This window comes from Sebastes umbrosus, chromosome 8 (assembly GCF_015220745.1).
Source record: "Sebastes umbrosus isolate fSebUmb1 chromosome 8, fSebUmb1.pri, whole genome shotgun sequence".
Classification (NCBI taxonomy): Eukaryota; Metazoa; Chordata; class Actinopteri; order Perciformes; family Sebastidae; genus Sebastes; species Sebastes umbrosus.
In genome coordinates this window covers 2,691,066-2,708,589 of record NC_051276.1, presented here as the reverse complement: position 1 = coordinate 2,708,589, position 17,524 = coordinate 2,691,066, and the positions used below count along the sequence as shown (strand labels likewise).

The 17,524-nt window shown below is 41.3% G+C and overlaps 1 protein-coding gene and 1 long non-coding RNA gene across 3 annotated transcripts in view; both read left to right on the top strand.

Annotated features, from left to right (window-relative positions):
- The window catches only part of LOC119492915 (whirlin-like), a 124,573-nt gene that overhangs the window by 15,221 nt on the left and 91,828 nt on the right, over positions 1–17,524 (top strand). The gene's annotated exons all lie outside the window — the stretch shown is intronic.
- On the top strand, positions 802–12,467 carry LOC119492916. The gene is made up of 3 exons (XR_005207873.1): positions 802–811; positions 2,273–2,277; positions 12,177–12,467. It is a non-coding gene; the product is annotated as an uncharacterized LOC119492916 (long non-coding RNA).

The following is a 17,524-nucleotide window of genomic DNA, read 5'->3' as shown; positions in this document are numbered from 1 at the left end:
TGTGAATGAGCCCGAGACCGCGGCTGGAGCGAGGGCTAGGAGGCGGGGTTAAAGGAAATGCTACTGCGCCTGCTCTATGGGCGGTAAGTCGGAAGGTCGCCTGAAGATCCGGGTACTTTATCACTCGGCCATTGGGCCATTTTGGCTTCATGCGCCACTGAGCAGCTTTCATAGGAATGAATGGGAGCCGGCCTCCAATGCTGTATAGTTCTCTATATACATCCATGGTGAGGCGCTGGGCGAGGCAAGTGGAGAATGGACCTGAGGCTCAGGTAAATACAAAATTATTCAGAGTTCAGGCAAACACAAGGATTAAACTGACTGAAATAGCGTTAGTAGCATGTTGGTAAACAGAAGGATGTGGTGAAGACTGGAGTGTAGAGCCGGAGTATATACAGTATACTGCAGGAGCTTGATGAGTGGTCAACGTGCGCAGGGGTATTGGCAGCAGGAGTGAGATGGAGTGCCACACCCAGACAAACACACAGAGACAGAGAAGAACTAACAGGGGACCAAACAAGAAACACAAGGACCCCAAACAACAGAAACAACTAGGAATGAAGGAGAGGCACAGCCGGACCACGACAGAATTTTCTATCTGTCAATCAAATTTCAAAAGCAACAGCAGAAATCTTATCAATCTTACATAGGCTATGATTTCCAAAAATACTTTCTCGTGCGGTGATTATGGTGTACCACATGATCAGAGCTAATACTGACAATGCTCAGATCCATTCAGAACCACACACATATTAAATATAGTGTATGTTGAAACAGGGACCTGAGACCAGTAGCAGTAAAACAATACCCTGTACTGATTAGAGTTTAATATTTGACCCAGACCAACTGGGGTCCCAGGTCGGGATCTCACTTCCTCAGAACTGAGTGGACCTGAGAAGACTGAGGGGCAGATTTGCTGCAGCTGATGTCTCAAGGGAAGGTTAAGACGTGCTAACAGAGGTTGATTATGTATTCTGCTGGATTTACTGAGGTCACGCAATTTGCGATGGTCACTGAAATTCTCTACCTCTGCAGACCAGGTGTACACAGTGCAGATGGGATTTACTAGAGCCACAAGCAAGGCTGTGGTAGAAACAGGAATAGATAAGCCTGGTATTTAACAAAATTAAACTGATTAAAACAACAATCACCCATTAAAACATTATTAGAAACAAATATTAAGCAATCGGACTATTATTAATTAACACAAAATGTGATTACTGTACGACAAATGAATAGTGTATGAGGAGCTTTGGTTTGTTTTCATCAAACTTCAATTTCAACTTGACCATCAATGTAAAATCACTACAAACTGCAATTAAAATGTTCTTTTGTTTGTTAAGACATTTAAGTGAGATGCAGTGGCTGCAGTATTAACATCCATCTCAACACCCTCTCCCCCCGGCTCCACTCTCAGCTGCTGGAAGATAATAATGTCATCATTTTGTGATATTTTGACTAATAGTTCAACATTTTTTCTTAGGTGGAGTTCAATTGCAGCCAAAGCAAATCTTTTGTAATTAAGATCACTACATCGTCGCTTCTTTTCTGTGTTTGGTGATGTCACAGATTTCCCACAGCTGAATTACAACTACATTAGCTCTCTCACATTAGTGCGTCTGGAGGGCAATACCAGGATCACTCCCGTAGTTGACTGCATAATGAGCTGCTGCAGTGCACATTTGTGCAATGCCATTTTCTTAGTGAATCTGGCCCTGAAAGTCTGGTCTGAAGGTCGAGCAGGGATACGGAGGGAAGCTGCGTAGCTTTGTAACTTTCTAACACAGACAATCTGATTATCATGCCAACTTCACGCCGTCGTTGGCCAGGTGTGGGGAGGTGAATAAGAAGGCTTGTTTGAAGAGAGTTTGAACTTCTACACCAGGTGCAAGAATTATGTTATTCCCAATTGTACGATTCATCGCCTCGAAACTACAAAGACACGTAATTCTTAGAGAGAGATCAAAGAGGAAACAGGATGCAGCCGGGAGGAAGATAGGACAGCAGAGTTTTATCCCCATTTTTGAGTGTAGCCATTCAAGTATTAACAATTTTGCCTTTTTGCTGATACGACCTAGTCCATTTGAGGCCTTTATCTACAGTGTAGTGTCCTGAGTATTACTTTATTTGTTGCTCTCACCATGGTCATTATGGTCACTGTCCCTGTCCTTTGTCTGAGCTGTCACCTTGACTTGACTTGTGACACTTGAGTAAACTCTTGTTTGCCTCTCAGACCTCTGACTCTCATTTCCAGCCTTCTCTCTTTCCCTAGTGAGAGTTGTGTATCCTTTATAGGAACTCTGACAGAATATTAAACCCGGAGACTCTCCACTGAGGAATGTGTATCAACAAAATCCGCCTCGCCACATGAAACTTAAAATGGGATAGATATTCGTGGGGCGTTTCAGTGATGTTTGCTCTACAGAGAGAGCATCAATCTGCCTATTTATTTCTGTGTGAAATTGGGAGACTGGTATCCGAGATTCACTGTGTGCTGTGTCTCCAGCTAAAGTTGAGTAGTAAATAATTAGTAAAGTAAAAGTGTATGGAGAAGAAGGGGGTGTTGGCAGGATTTTTTAAATGAGGTGACACGGGGGGACCAAGAATCAATCAGGGGAAACGCTATCAGAAATAAATCCAGTATTGACAATTGGCTTGGAAAACATTGGGCACGATCTTCAGGCTCTTGTGCAGTACCCTATGTCCTAGTAAAGGTGGTATTACATATCAAGTGGCACTGCATGAGACCTGGAATTGCCCGTGGTACTCTAGCCCAATGGCATTTGGGGGGCACCAATGGGGGGCAATCATATTTCAGGGGTGGGCAGTGGGCCACCCCGTGTCACCCCTTTAGTTCCATGTGGATAAGACCCTCTTTTAAAAAACCTACATAGTCTGTATTCTCTGCTGGTATGACAATCTCAAGGCCAAAACTGCTCTTTCTAAAATAGAGAAGGTCAGCAGTAAAATCCCAGGTGTCCAGCAAAGTAACCTCACGGACAGACAGGTAGTGCGGCTAAATCCATCCTATCAGTCGGCGCTGACCCCCTTAACTCTGAGTTTCAGATCCTATACCTTCTGGCTCCCAGTTCAGATTCCCCTCTGTAAAAAGCAATAGATGGCACTCATTCATTCCCACCCAGCCATTTCCCTTGTGAACTCAGGCCAGGCCACGGGGGAGGTATAGGTAGTAGTGATGGTGTTATTCTTTGATGATGAGGATGGTGGTAATGATGATGTTGGTGATGATGGTTGTGACAATGTTTCATGATAACTGGGTCGGTTTTTTTTGTTCAGGATGACTATATTGTTTGAATACGGTTGTTGAGTTACTTAGCCATGCTTTACATATCCGTGATTTATTTATTTATAAATCACTGATATGTACAGCATATCAGTAATATATAGTTACTGTGCATAGTTACTGTGCAGCATGTAACACCTAGTAGTTATGCATTAACTAAGCTGCCTGTATCAACTGCGCTTTATTTGCATTTAACATCAAACATACATAATTCTTTCTGTGCAGTCTGCAGGGGAATAATTCCTCCAGTGCTCTGTTAGCCGCATCCCTCCACCTCGACAGCACATGCACGGCCTTGTAGGATTTGTTGTCATCCTTTTGAATAGAGGCTTGTCAGAGCAGCACTGCTCCTGAACAGGTACAATGTAACAAAACAGCCGGGCTTAATGGCTGTTGCCTTGTCATGCTAATCCTGTTGTGGTAATCAGGTTGTCTGGCAGATAGTACAATGGTACAATGGTATAGATGTCTTTGGGATTTCATACTCATTAAATGTATCCCCACAGCTTTAACACGTGGGCAGGTGTCTCCTGGATGCTGTCCTTGAGACGTACAGATATGGAGACATTCTGTGAGAAATACTGGGGGGTGGGGGAGCAGGGGAATTATGGCTATAATGAAATAACAAATTAATTATGATGATGGTCTCTATCTACATGAGAATAGCTACAGAAAAAATCCAGGACAACCTGACATTGTATTATCATTGGAGCGGCTGTCGATATGTTTTAGGGCTGTCAATCAATTAAAATATTTAATTGAAGGGAGATTTGTCAAGTATTTAATACTCTTATCAACATGGGAGTGGGCAAATGTGTGTGCTTTATGCAAATGTATGCATATATTTATTATTGGAAGTCAATTAACAACATAAAACAATGACAAATATTGTCCAGAAACCCTAAAGAAATATGCTCAAATCATAACATGGCAAACTGCAGCCCAACAGGCAACAACAGCTGTCAGTGTGTCAGTGTGCTGACTTGACTATGACTTGCCCCAAACTGCATGTGATTAGATGTGGGCATGTCTGTAAAGGGGAGACTCGTGGGTACCTGTAGAACCCATTTTCATTCATATATCTGGAGGTCAGAGGTCAATTCTTTGAAAATGGTCATGCCAGTTTTTCCTTGCCAAAATTACCTTGGGTTTGGAGCGTTATTAAGCCTCCTTCGTGACAAGCTAGTATGATATGGTTGTTACCAATGGATTCCTTAGGTTTTATAGTTTCATATGATACCAGTATTTTCACTCTAGCTTTAAATGGAGCCAGCTACAACCTAAAAGTTGCGTTAATGCATGAAAGAAATTAGTGGCGTTAAAACGGATTTGCGTTAACGCGCTATTATCACGTTAACTTTGACAGCCCTAATATTTTTATAATAACAATGTATGAAATGACAATGTGAAAGGGGTCGCATGTAGTGATAAACCGACAGAGAATTATCAGCAGAATTAGCAGCTCCCCTTGGCTTCACAGAGCTTTATAGAGAGTTTCAGCTCATTGTTTAGCTGTCCGGTCTGTAACTTTACTATTTTGGTTCACTCTCACCGTTCTCATAGTGTCATTTCAGCCGCAGTAGCATGATTTTCAGAGAAAAGACTCTAAAAACTCACGATACACTACCTGCTCAGTTCCAAACAGCAGACACACACAGTTAGAGACTTTGGTGAACATAGTGGAGCATTTAGCAGCTAAAGAGACAGATCATTTTCTCAGGAGTTGGTGGGGACCAAAAACAGAGCTACAAGAGAGTGAAAATTGGACTTACATTCATCAGGTGAACACAAGCATGACTCCGAATGAATGATCATGTTGCTCTGGAACTGCTGGATGTGTAAATGAAGCTTAGCGAAAGTTCAGTCAGGGATATCTCTCTTTTTTACGCTCTCATTAATTCACTAATTTCTCTGTCTCTCACTCTCCGGCTTCTACTCCATCAGCTGACTATGGACATTAATTCTAAGGTAAAGGAGCAATATGTAGTACTGACAGCTAGCGTTTTAAAATGGGTACTGCAGTCCAAATTCTAAATATTGGAACCATGGCCCAGCTCCTCCGGTGTGACTGATAGCAGTTAGCGTGTGTTAGCATCACAGCGTTAGCCACTGGCCAGCAGCAGTAATCAGATTAACTTCACCGGCTGTGTGTCTCAAATATTCGCTGCCTTGATAACCAGCTGCACACGCACAGCGAGATGTCCTGAGGCTTTTAAGGTTGGTTGGAATCTAATGTTATGGCATCACTATCCCCCTGAATATGACACGATGGGGTCTAAGACAATTCTAACTTTATCGTGCACCGTGTAATAAATGTATTTTTTCACTTGTTTTGCCAACAACTTAAACAGTGATTTGTCAATGTTATGTTCAATATTTGTTTCGGCTGTCCACACGTGGCAAGACTTAGTCACTCTTAATTGTTATTACCTTTTGTGTTGTAAATTAGGTATTTATGTAAATGCAGCCATATAGCTAAGATTTCCTCTACTATTAAACAGATGTGGTGAGCCAGCCTTATAAAGAGCTCATAACACAAATACAGTTCCATTTACTTGGATTTTAAAAACTGTTGCATTGTCAGATGATGGTGTAAATGCTGTTTCAGATAATCATTAGCCATGCTAGCGGAGTGGTTTAAGGGACGGCAAAGTTGGTCGGTCAGTCAGTCCACAACTTTGGTCCGGACTGAAATATCTAATTAATTTAATTTCAATCTTAATAGGACTTTATTCTGTATGGTTAATTGAAGCTGCAGTGGGTAGAAATGGAGCAAATATGATTTAAAAAAGTTATTTTTATAAAACGGTCACTATATCCTGACAGTAGAGCATGAGACAGGTAATCTGAAAAAAAACATGTGCCTCCGTGTCCTCCGGTGCTCCTAACGGCATCTGCAAGATTTCACAGACCGGAGGAAAACAAGCAGTCAGAGCTGATCTAGAGTCTGCCGTCCAGCTTCAGTCTATGATAGCCACGAGTCAGTCACTCCGATTAAACGGTCAAACTAGGCAGCGCTGATCAAATATGAATCAATATTCTGTTACTGTAATACCTATTTCTCTTCTCAGACGTTTTCATTAATATCTTGAGATTAAGTTGAGGAAATACCAAGCACTGCCCACCAGCCGGAGCACAGCCAATAGGAACGCTCTCTCTCTGAAATGATCTGTGATTGGTCAAGGTCTCCTGTCACGGGCTAGATATTTTAGAGCCTGATAACAGAGCCATGAGGAGGAGCAGAAGTCTCTCAGACCACTTGATTTACAATATGCTGAAAGGTTATTATGGAATTTTTGCCCAATGATGCCAAAGAATTGTTGCCTACTGAAGCTTTAAGGTTAAAAGAATTGTCTGTGTTTGAAAAAAGGGGTATAAGCCTTCAAAAGCCTTTATGGTTTGTAAAAAAGCATATTACGTGCCCATACTGATGCCATGTTTTGTTTGAATGTGATATTTCACATTAGTATGCTGTTTATCTAACCTTAGCCATTTTATTTTTTTATTTTTATTTTTAAGCAATGACTGCTTTATTCTACTTGTATTTGGAGAAACAACGTTACATAATCACAGCCAAATGACTCTACTTGCACATCAGGCCCTTAACAAGCTCCAAAAAAAGCAACTCTCCCTCAGATTGCTCCGTGCCGGAAGTTATCCTTTGCTTTCCTCTGGTTTGATAAGGCCAACGTGACGTGGCCGCTTTTTTTTAGAACAAACCTTGTTGACTGCTCGGCTCCCTTGGCTGCTTTCCCTACGAAAACTGCTGGATGCTGCTGTTGTCAAGTGTACTTGAATGCAGCTCTCCATTTTGCAAAGCCCATGTTCTAGATAACAGGCTTCAGTGTGTGGGAGAAGCTGATGGGAATCAGCTCCCTGATGTGGAGGAACAGTCTGACGTGTACTGTAGCTACAGTAGATCAGAGAGCAGAACAGCTGTCACAATAATGTGTGTGTGTGTGTGTGTGTGTGTGTGTGTGTGTAGGTGTGTGTGTGAGAGCACAAGAGACCATAGATGTGTGTATTCTGCGTGTGTGAAAGTGTGCATCCTTGTTTGACATGCATTTGTATTGTGCTGTGTGTCATGCTATATGTGTGTGTGAGTGTGTTCACACATGTACAGTCCACATGCCTTCATGTTTTCTGTGGGGGAGGATTTGATCAGATGTATCGGTTCACTCTGATGTCACTGCATTTACATTCACCGTAGAATTATTTTTTTATAACTTTTTTATTTCTTTATATCTCTTACTTTACTGGATAACACAGAGATGCCAAATCTAGCTTTGTGGTAAATGTAGAATGTTTGGGCAGCCAGAACTGCTTTAATGCTTTAGGTTGACATGCTACAGTCAGTACACCTGGATACTGTGCACAGGCATCAAAGCCAGGTTGAAACAGGATGATAGCGAACATGTAACACTCACTGGGGTTAAAGTCGAAGGAGTTAGAGAACAGGTTTAAGGATGATTCTGCCTCATTACAACTGGTCCACACAAATCAGACCCAAGTTACATTAAACCGGAATGTATACAAGTCTACAAAGAACAATGTTAAGAATATAGACATATATTATACAGTATGCAGATGTACACATGCCTGCATACATCCTTGTTTGTGTGTTTGAGAGAGAGAGAGAGACAGAGAGAGAGAGAGAGAGAGGAATCAGGTGCAGTAACTGTGATAGATGAACAACTAAAGGAAAGCAGCTGGCACGGGAGATTTGAGGAGAGTCAATTTAACTCAATATACCTCGTCCACACACACACACACACACACACACACACATTACTTAACCTTTTATCCGTTTATCTCTATATGTGAATGTCAATACGTTTACAGTCAGACAGTATGCAGGTGTCAGCTACCAGAGCTTGTGTTACTCTGCACACTGTACGCTTCTCTATGTGCTGCTGTACAATACATGGTCTGGTTCTCTACGCACACACTCGCTTATTATGTGAAGCTAATGTACCATGGGTCACATCACTGAATGAGTCACAAGTAGAGGGAGGATGAGAGAGAGAGAGAGAGAGAGAAAGTGCTGGAAAGACAACAACCCATTTTCAGCACACTGCATCTGTGTGATTACTAGCAGTTTACAGTGATAGTAGCAGGATGTGTATGTGTTTGCTTCTATTACATATTTGCTTTAATGAACAGATACATCAAACACATTGGAAAAACAAAGAAAAACAGCAACCCCAAAACCTGTAAAATTTGATTAAGAAATCTTGTCTTGAAAAAATAGCCATATGTGGTTATCAAAATAAAAAGTTTGAAGACAAAGTCAATTCACTGCGTGCGTCATCATACCAAAACAATTAAATAGTGTTTCATGCCTGTGCATTACCTCTGCCTGACAAAGTGGAGGAATGGATGTTTGTGGCGTTTGATATCATCTTGTTCTGGGCACGAGCAAGACACGCGACGGGCCTGTCTAAATGTATGTTCGTTTGTTGTGTTTCTCAAATTTGAGGTGTGAATCTAACGCGCTTGTGCTCGCTCTAAATGGACATGAACGAGCATCGGTCAAAACAGTGAGGCGACACACGTCAGCTAAAACCACAATATCACTCTATATTTCAGCTGCTTGGCAGTAATGTTAGCTGACCAGACGAAGGTCTCTCCATGAATCTATGCTGATACTAGTGTTGGCTTTTCCTGCCTCAGCCTCCCGACCGCGGCCGGAGGGAACAGGGGAGACACCGGAGTTTTGGTCGGAGATGATAACGTTTCTCTCTGCGGAGCCCCGTCACTTCACAAGACACGGAAAACCTCTGTTGGTCTTGAGGAGCTGCTGCAGTTATTTCTGCACAAACGTCTACTGTACATTCACTAGATATTCTCAGAGCTATTAACTCTTCTGCAGTGTGTAGTGTACGCGCATGCACGTGAGGTGGAACGAGCTGAGCGAGCGAGAACGAGCGCGGTGTGTGAGTGAAGGCAGGCAGGCAGACAGAGGAGCAGAGCACAGCAGAGACTCCAGTCCTGGAGACCAAAGCTACGGTCTCCCCTGCGTCCTCCGACCGCGGCCAACACTGTTTAACAGATGGGCTTCACTAGATACAACCAAGAGGTTTTGGTGCTTCCGTGTAGTTTGTGTTGGAGTCTGAGTCTGAACAGCGTAGCCACAGGCGAATGCGCATGGGACACCGACCCGCATTTCGATATTTCGGAGGTTGTAGCGGGCTCAGTTTTAAAGCTGGTGAAGATACTGAGGCCTGTACTACGAAGCGAGTTCAACATACCCAGGGTATCCTCTCGTTATCTGGCTTCACTTAACTTAACAAACGAGATCTCGCTAAACTGTACTACGAAGGTGGTTATCAACTCGATAAGTTAACCCAGGGTTTCTCTGTCTGGATATGAGTGCGTTCACATGAACGAGGCGGTGTTTGCAGCATCTGACCAATCAGAGACATGAACAAGACTACTGACAGGCAGAGCGGCACATTTAACAAAGGAAGAGTAAACTATATTAGACAAATACGAAGAAGTTAACACATAATCCAGACTAAAAGTAACACAATTGAAGCTGCCAAATGCAGGAAGAACAGCTGGAAAAAGAAAAAACTCCCGGTGTGAATGCGTAAATTAACAGACTTATTAATTTAATGGAACACTCAAAAGTCAGATATAGTCGTCTAAATATAAATAGCTTTAAAGAGTGTAATATATGAATAGATTTCACCTATTTTAACCCTGCGGTTTGAATTTGGCGTCTATGACTATTTAAACATCCTTTCACCTGCGTCCCCCTTCTCTGACGGTGTGAAACGGACTCAAGAGCAAGTTAAAATAAATAAATATAAAAATATAATTCAAAGCGGTAAACACCCCCTGCAAAAAATCCAACTGTCCTTCTTGCATTTGTCAGTTTAAACTGTGTTGTTTTCAGCCTGGATTATGACTTAAACATCTTCATATGTGTGTGATATTATCATATAATCACCGCACTGAGCTCTGATTGGTCAGTAGGAGGTGCTTTAATACGAGTTGATCTCTTATCTGGAACATAACCTGCTCCGGAGCAGGTTAGCCGTTCAGCATAAGTTACCATGGAGATCTACCTCGGTAAGAAGTGAACCAGCTTCGTAGTACGGAAAACCCAGAGTTAACCCTGAAGTTACCTCGATAACGCCAAATCCTGCTTCGTAGTACAGGCCTCTGGTCTCACATCGAACACAAAACCTAAAGAATCCATTGGTACCAACCACGTCATACTAGCTTGTTGAAAAGTAGGTTAAATAACGCTCCAAACTTGCGCTAAATTTTGGTGAGGAAAAACTAGGATGGCCATTTTCAAAGGGCTCCCTTGACCTCTGACCTCCAGATATGTGAATGTAAATGGGTTCTATGGGTACCCACGAGTCTCCCCTTTACAGAAATGCCCACTTTATGATAATCACATGCAGTTTGGGGCAAGCCATAGTCAAGTCAGCACACTGACACACTGACAGCTGTTGTTGTCTGTTGGGCTGCAGTTTGCCATGTTATGATTTGAGCATATTTCTTATGCTAAATGCAGTACCTGTGAGGGTTCCTGGACAATATCTGTCATTGTTTTGTTTTGTTACTTGATTTCCAATAATACAAATAGACATATATTAGCATAAAGCAGCATATTTGCCCACTCCCATGTTGATAAGAGTATTAAATACTTGACAGATCTCCATTTAGGTACATTTTGAACAGATACAAAAAATTGCTATTAATTTGTGGGTAATCACCATTAACTATGGACAATTATGTCGGGATTTCATATTTTAATCGATTGACAGGCCTAATTTTAACCTATTACTTCTGACAAGGGCTGAGTCTTGGAAGAAAAGCAAACTAACAGTTTTCTTGATATTGAGGGTGAGGTGTGAGTTTTGAAATCATGCTGCTATGGACTGTAGATGCTGCAACAACTGGGTCAAAACTGACATAATACTTCTACATGTACCAGATCTATAACTTTATTGTCTGCATACATTTGAAAATCTCTTTTTGTGATGTTATTTCCACAACTCATGATGGTAAGTGGGAGATGTCAACTTTAATAGAAACTCCTACATTTCCTGATTGTGATTACAGTTGAAGACATACGATACCAGACAATCGGAGATCTACCGAATGTCTGAGGAATTTCTAAATGCAAAGTTGTCGCTATAACAGTGGTGAGAATGGCCACTAAGAAACCTACGTCCCTTACATGTCCTGGATTCAGACAGGCCTGTCACAACCATTTATCTACATGTGTAGGAACATACAGGGGTGCCACGTGGGGATAACGTGCTGTTATAGGTTGCGGTTGTCTGGGAGAGCCGGGAGGGAGCCCGTGTTTCTGGTGGGAACTCGGGCTCTGAGATTATTTTTATATTTTAAACTTTGAACAGCAGTGAACCATCTGTGTGTCTGTTAGCACGTTAGCAGAGCATCTGTAGCAACAACAGTTCTGTGCATGTGTTTCCGCTTTGACAGTTTTTACATGCACACAACTTCTGCATGTCACCGCCCCAATATGAAGGGCCGCCCTAAAGACTTTGGATTGGTTCTGCTGTGCAGATTTTTTTTTTAACTCTATAATTGTTTCAACTCAGTTTTAGCAATGAAACCAGGGAGACTGTCCTGACTGGTGAGTCTAATACACGAGAATCAAGACGATTCTTCGGCCTGATTCCCCCCTCCCGACAATCATCAGCAAAGCCCCGATTTTTTGATGGTTCTAAAGATTATCTTTCCAGATATTCCTGGTGTGTGAGGTATGTTAAGAATGTTTTTTACATCCCCCAATCGGATATAAGTCTGATATAACATGAATGCAGCATTAGTCAAAAGAAGATGGTTTAAACTGGGCTGTTTTTCCTCTCCAGGGTATTGTGAGGCAAACACACTCCAGATCATTTGGACTATTTTGGACCATAGGTTCATCTCCAGACAGAACAGAGAATAAACTGGCAGTGACTTCAGCATTAACGATGCTTAGAGGCTGAAGTAGTGATTCAGTCACACCGAAGGGGCCCTCACAGAGGCCCCTGTGGACCGTAGAGTGACCAAGACTGACGTACAGTATGCACTGCCCTCTCGTCCCATACATCATCTCTCCTCTAGCTTAAAAATAAACCCATCCACTGCCTTTAACATAGCAACAATTCCCTCCCCCTCCCTCTTCATCCACCCACCCATCCTGCCCCACGCAAGTTCCGCTAAGAGCTCCTCTTCCACCCACTCCATCCCGGCTCGAGCACCATGGGAATGCATATATAGCCCAAATTGCACTTGAGTTTCACTCGTCTCTGCCAGCTACGGCGCTGATCTTTGCCTCTCTCTAGCTCTGCGTTGCTCTGAGCCTGCAGAAATGTTGGGCCCAGAATAGAAAGCAGCTACTTCTGCCTCAACCTCTAATTCACTGCTGTGATACAACGCTGAATAAAGTCAATGGACCCGCCTGCGGAGACTTTCTTTGTCATGCAGCATTTCTGTCTACCATTTGTTAGTGAAGCTCTAGTTGCAGACTACCATCGCTCCCTTGATTTTATCTGGGTCGCTCTTTTTATTGGAGTCTGTTGAGTAGCCTGATATTTAAACAAATTATCTGGGTTGTAATTGGGTAGAGGAGATATTTTGGTGCCGGTACATTCTTTAATGCCATGTCTTTCTTTACAAGTGCGGTCAAGAGTAGGTTCGAGGTCCCGTCTTGGAGGACACATGGCTGAGGAATGAGCTGAACTCAACACTTTGTTGCCTGTGGATTGATAATGGGTTGTAATGATGACTGACGATGGGTCAGCGCATAATTAGCACCATAATGTTCTTCTGTTAATTGTTGTGTTGGCCACTACATTGTAAGTGGTGCTAAAGCAGGTACAAGATAATTATATGAGGGTGCTCACCTCTCTGAGCACAGCCATTACATACTATCTTCCTCTGAGACCCACAATAAACCCGTTTTTGTCTTTTTTAAGGGGGTACAGGGGTCTTCAGGGGGTGATAGCAGGTCAGCAGTAGATGTCACATAGAAGTGGTGTACATCATCTGAAAGCTGGGAACATGAAGATTAAGATGCAGTTCAGCACTGTGTGTGAAATTGTTCTAGTCATGAATCAGAAATAAACATGAATTAATTAATTGATTTATTAATCAAAATAAATTGTGAAAGTGTATAAGGGTTATATGATGGCCATTCCTGTGCTCTGTTATGTGTCATACGTTGTTGCAGCAATTTTGGGGTTGATACCATTTGTTACACAGATTAAGACATTAAGACAAGACCTCAAGGAACACCATAGAAAAAAGCCATGCTGTGATTTGGGATCAAAATCTTTTGACAGTTTGAGATTTGGATGGCGAGCACTTCTGTTGTGTAAACTGCTCAGAAACCACCTTATTGTCACTCTAGCTAGGAAAGCCATCCATCCTCTGAATGCTCTAGGTCTCTAGTTTGATCCATCCATCCTCTGAATGCTCTAGGTCTCTAGTCTGATCCATCCATCCTCTGAATGCTCTAGATCTCTAGTTTGATCCATCCATCCTCTGAATGCTCTAGGTCTCCAGTTTGTGGCTGCAAAGTTTCATGAGGCTGTGATTATCCTAGAGGTCACAACAGGTCGTTCTATACAGTGAGGTAATTTAAAAAAATGGTCTCATTATATAAAATGGCTACTTTGGAGATTAACATCATCACACATGAATACAGTTGGGCTCATTGGATCCACAAGAGTCTCAACTTTATAGTGATACCCAATTTATTCAATTCCAAGACTGTTTAGGGACCCCAGTATGCAGAAATATTCAAAGACACCATTTTAGAATAGTATTTTTACTGCATTCAGAAAACTGAATGGGTTTTACCCCAAACTGCATGTGATCATCATAAAGTGGGCATGTCTGTAAAGGGGAGACTCGTGGGTACCCGTAGAACCAATTTTCATTCACATATCTGGAGGTCAGAGGTCGAGGAGAGCCCTTTTAAAATCGCCATGTCAGATTTTCATTTGGAGTGTGATTATTAAGCCTCCTTCCCGACAAGCTAGCATGACATGGTTGGTACCAACGGATTCCTTAGGTCTAGTTTCATATGACGTACCTTCGCTCTAAAACTGAACCTGCTTCAGCCTCTGAAACACAGTAAAGTCGGTTGGGATCGCTCAGTTCGCGGGTCTCAGGGGGTTAAGGAACAATCCATGGCATGGTCATAGCAACATGACTTTGAAGACTTTACACAGCGATTTGCTCAACACGTTCTTATACCTAAACAACAGAACAGGTTGTTTGCCAATGACTCCCAGAACAACATATATGTATGACCGCTGGAGAGTACCAGCGACAGGCGCATGGGTTGAAACGGATGCAGTATCAAACATTTGGTTAACGTCATGAATTGAAACAAAACTTAGGTTTAGGCAACAAAACTATGTGGTTAAGTTTAGGAAACGATCATGGTTAGGGTTCAAATAAATGTGTGTTACACAACTTAGGTTACGTAAGTTCAGTACGCAAGTTAAGATAAGTCAACGTTGACTTTTGCTTTCATACGGGACTCAGTGTTGCTCATTTCACAAAACGTACAGGTCCATAGTGCCTGAGCAATGTATGAGCGAGGGAAAAGTGTCATTAATTTTCCATACCCAGATTATCTCAGCTGGCTTTGTGGTTTTCACCTTAACCTGAAACAACAAGACTTTGCTAACCTTTTATTTATAGTCTTCTGTTGGGCTGCTTTGACAGATGTGTGAACAGTTAGAGAAGTATACGTGGCTCCTGCAGATTCTTCTATATTTCACACCCTGCTCTGTGGCAATAAAGCCACCAGCTAAACTATCTATAATGACTTCCTCTTAGAGACTGATCAGCTGTCACAGCAGCCGTCCATCATCCCTCCACATACCTCTCCAAACAGACCCAACGGAGCTGTCACACAAAATGGGGAACTTTTCGTGTCCCATCAAAAAGCTGTTGTGCTGCCGTAATGGTGACATATCTGGGATAGCTGTGGGATGAGGATCATCTATCACATATTTATGGACAGAGGTGTAGAGCAGACCCAATTTCCAGCAAAGAGGAGTACTAAACTATCCTACTGAATAGCACCCAGATCCTGCATGTACATGTAGGAAGTAGAGCTGTGTTGCTTTGCTTAAATTTATATTTGTATTTCTCCAAAATCAATTGAACATGTCATTCAAAGATTAATAAAGTTGAGGTTACTGAGGTACATGTTTTGGATATTGTTATTATCATGCAATGTAGGTGGGATAAAGGAACATACAGTTCATAAACCCAATCCAGTCGCCAGATAAAATGTTGGCATTGTACGTTCCTGCAAACCAGGTATACGCATACGTTGAATAAATTGAATACCGATGTTTCTGAACCAAAAATATGTTTCATAAATATGTTTCATATGAGCCTTGTATCACACCTGCAGAAGTGAAACGACTGGTTAGGTTTAGGCAACAAAATTACTTGATTATGGCTAGAAAAAAGATTGTTTTCGTTAAAATAATAACGTAACAACGTAGCGCAACAACGTAGCGCAACAGCGTAGCGCAACAACGTAACGCAATAACGTAGCGCAACAATGGAATGCAACAACGGAACGCAACAACGTTACAGAACAACTGAACGGAACAGCTGTAACAACGTAACTTTCTTACGTAACATTGCATAACAAAAATAACAACATTACTAAAATACAATCTATGGTTAATTACAATTTATTTTTGGAAGTTCTAGCCATCGGCTTTATCAGTAACATTATATTCACCCAAGCAGCATTGTTAAATTAGGTACAACAGGGCAAGAAACAGGAACAGTTGGACAATAACACAGGTTGAAAAAACCCACAGTTTATCTATATTATCTTAACCTCTTTATTTGGAGTTCAGGCTGAAATCGAGTGCATCTGCAATGTCATTAATAATTGCTCATTGTGCAGTACAACTGTTATGGATGGAACCAACCAAAATAAAAAAAATGAATAAATAAATAAATGACTCAATAAATAAATAAATATGCCATTAAATGTAGCAAAAATAATATTACAAATAAATGTAGGCATAAATTTATATTTCTGTTTGTTTCTTTTTTATTTACCTTTGTAATAATTCCCCTATCCATCCACCCTTCTATGTATTTATTTAGCACCCTCATTTCCATACTGAGGCAGAAATGTATAAAGAAATGTATAAAGGAATAAAGAAAAGAATACAGATATAAATAAGTTTTGGGAGAAGATAGGGGGGTGGGGGGGGGGAGATGCAGAAATAAATAAATAAATACATTCATAAATAAATGTAAAAATTTATTTAAAATAAATAAAAAAAACAAATTTAAACATTCATAAAACAAATAAATAAATAAGTAAAAGGGGAAATTAAATAGAAAAGTACATAGATAGGGGAATTAATACAAAGGTAAATAATAAAGAAGCAAATTAAAACAGAAGTATCAATTTATGTAATATATTATTAATTAATTAATGGCGACATTTATTTTCAATATTATTTATGGTACATTTAATGACATATTCATATATTCATATTCATGGTCATTTATTTATTTATTTATTCATTAATTTTTTATTTTGGCAGGTTCCGTCCTCGATAAATTGTGACTTCAGTTAAGACAATGTCAAAGTTGAAGCCCACCGTCAGTGAGTGAGCATGCACAAAACCAGAGGCCTGGAACTGGCTCACCTAAATGGAATGCAACCATCGTTGATGTCACTTATTCCACCGATGCCTTTCCTGCTTTGACAAGTTGGACTGTCTACCATGAAAAGTGTATTGGCCCACTACTGGTCCCAGTCTTTTCTTCCTGTATCCAAAATAACATAGTATATTATAGACACATTTAAAAAAGTGCTTTACATGAAATTTTTGTACAGAAATGTGTCCATGCTTTTTGTCCCTTTAACTCTCTGTTTAAATGGTGTTTGTGGGACTGCAGTGTCTTTAGGCTGAAGGCGCTGAGTGTGCCAACAGTCTACTTAGTGTACTGGAACCATCTGCAGGGGTTGCGTTGTCTCTCCCTGTAGATGGGAGAGGCTGCGGACTGAGTGCAGGGATTGCAGTAAGAGGCCTGGTAGAGTCAGCGCCAGCAGCTCTTCAGCTGAGTCAGATAACATTCGAGGTCACTGCGAAATTCATTCTTTTCCAAAACACACCAGATAATTGATTGTCCGCTTAATGCCGTTGCCCACGTGAAATATCTTTATATACCACGTTGGAG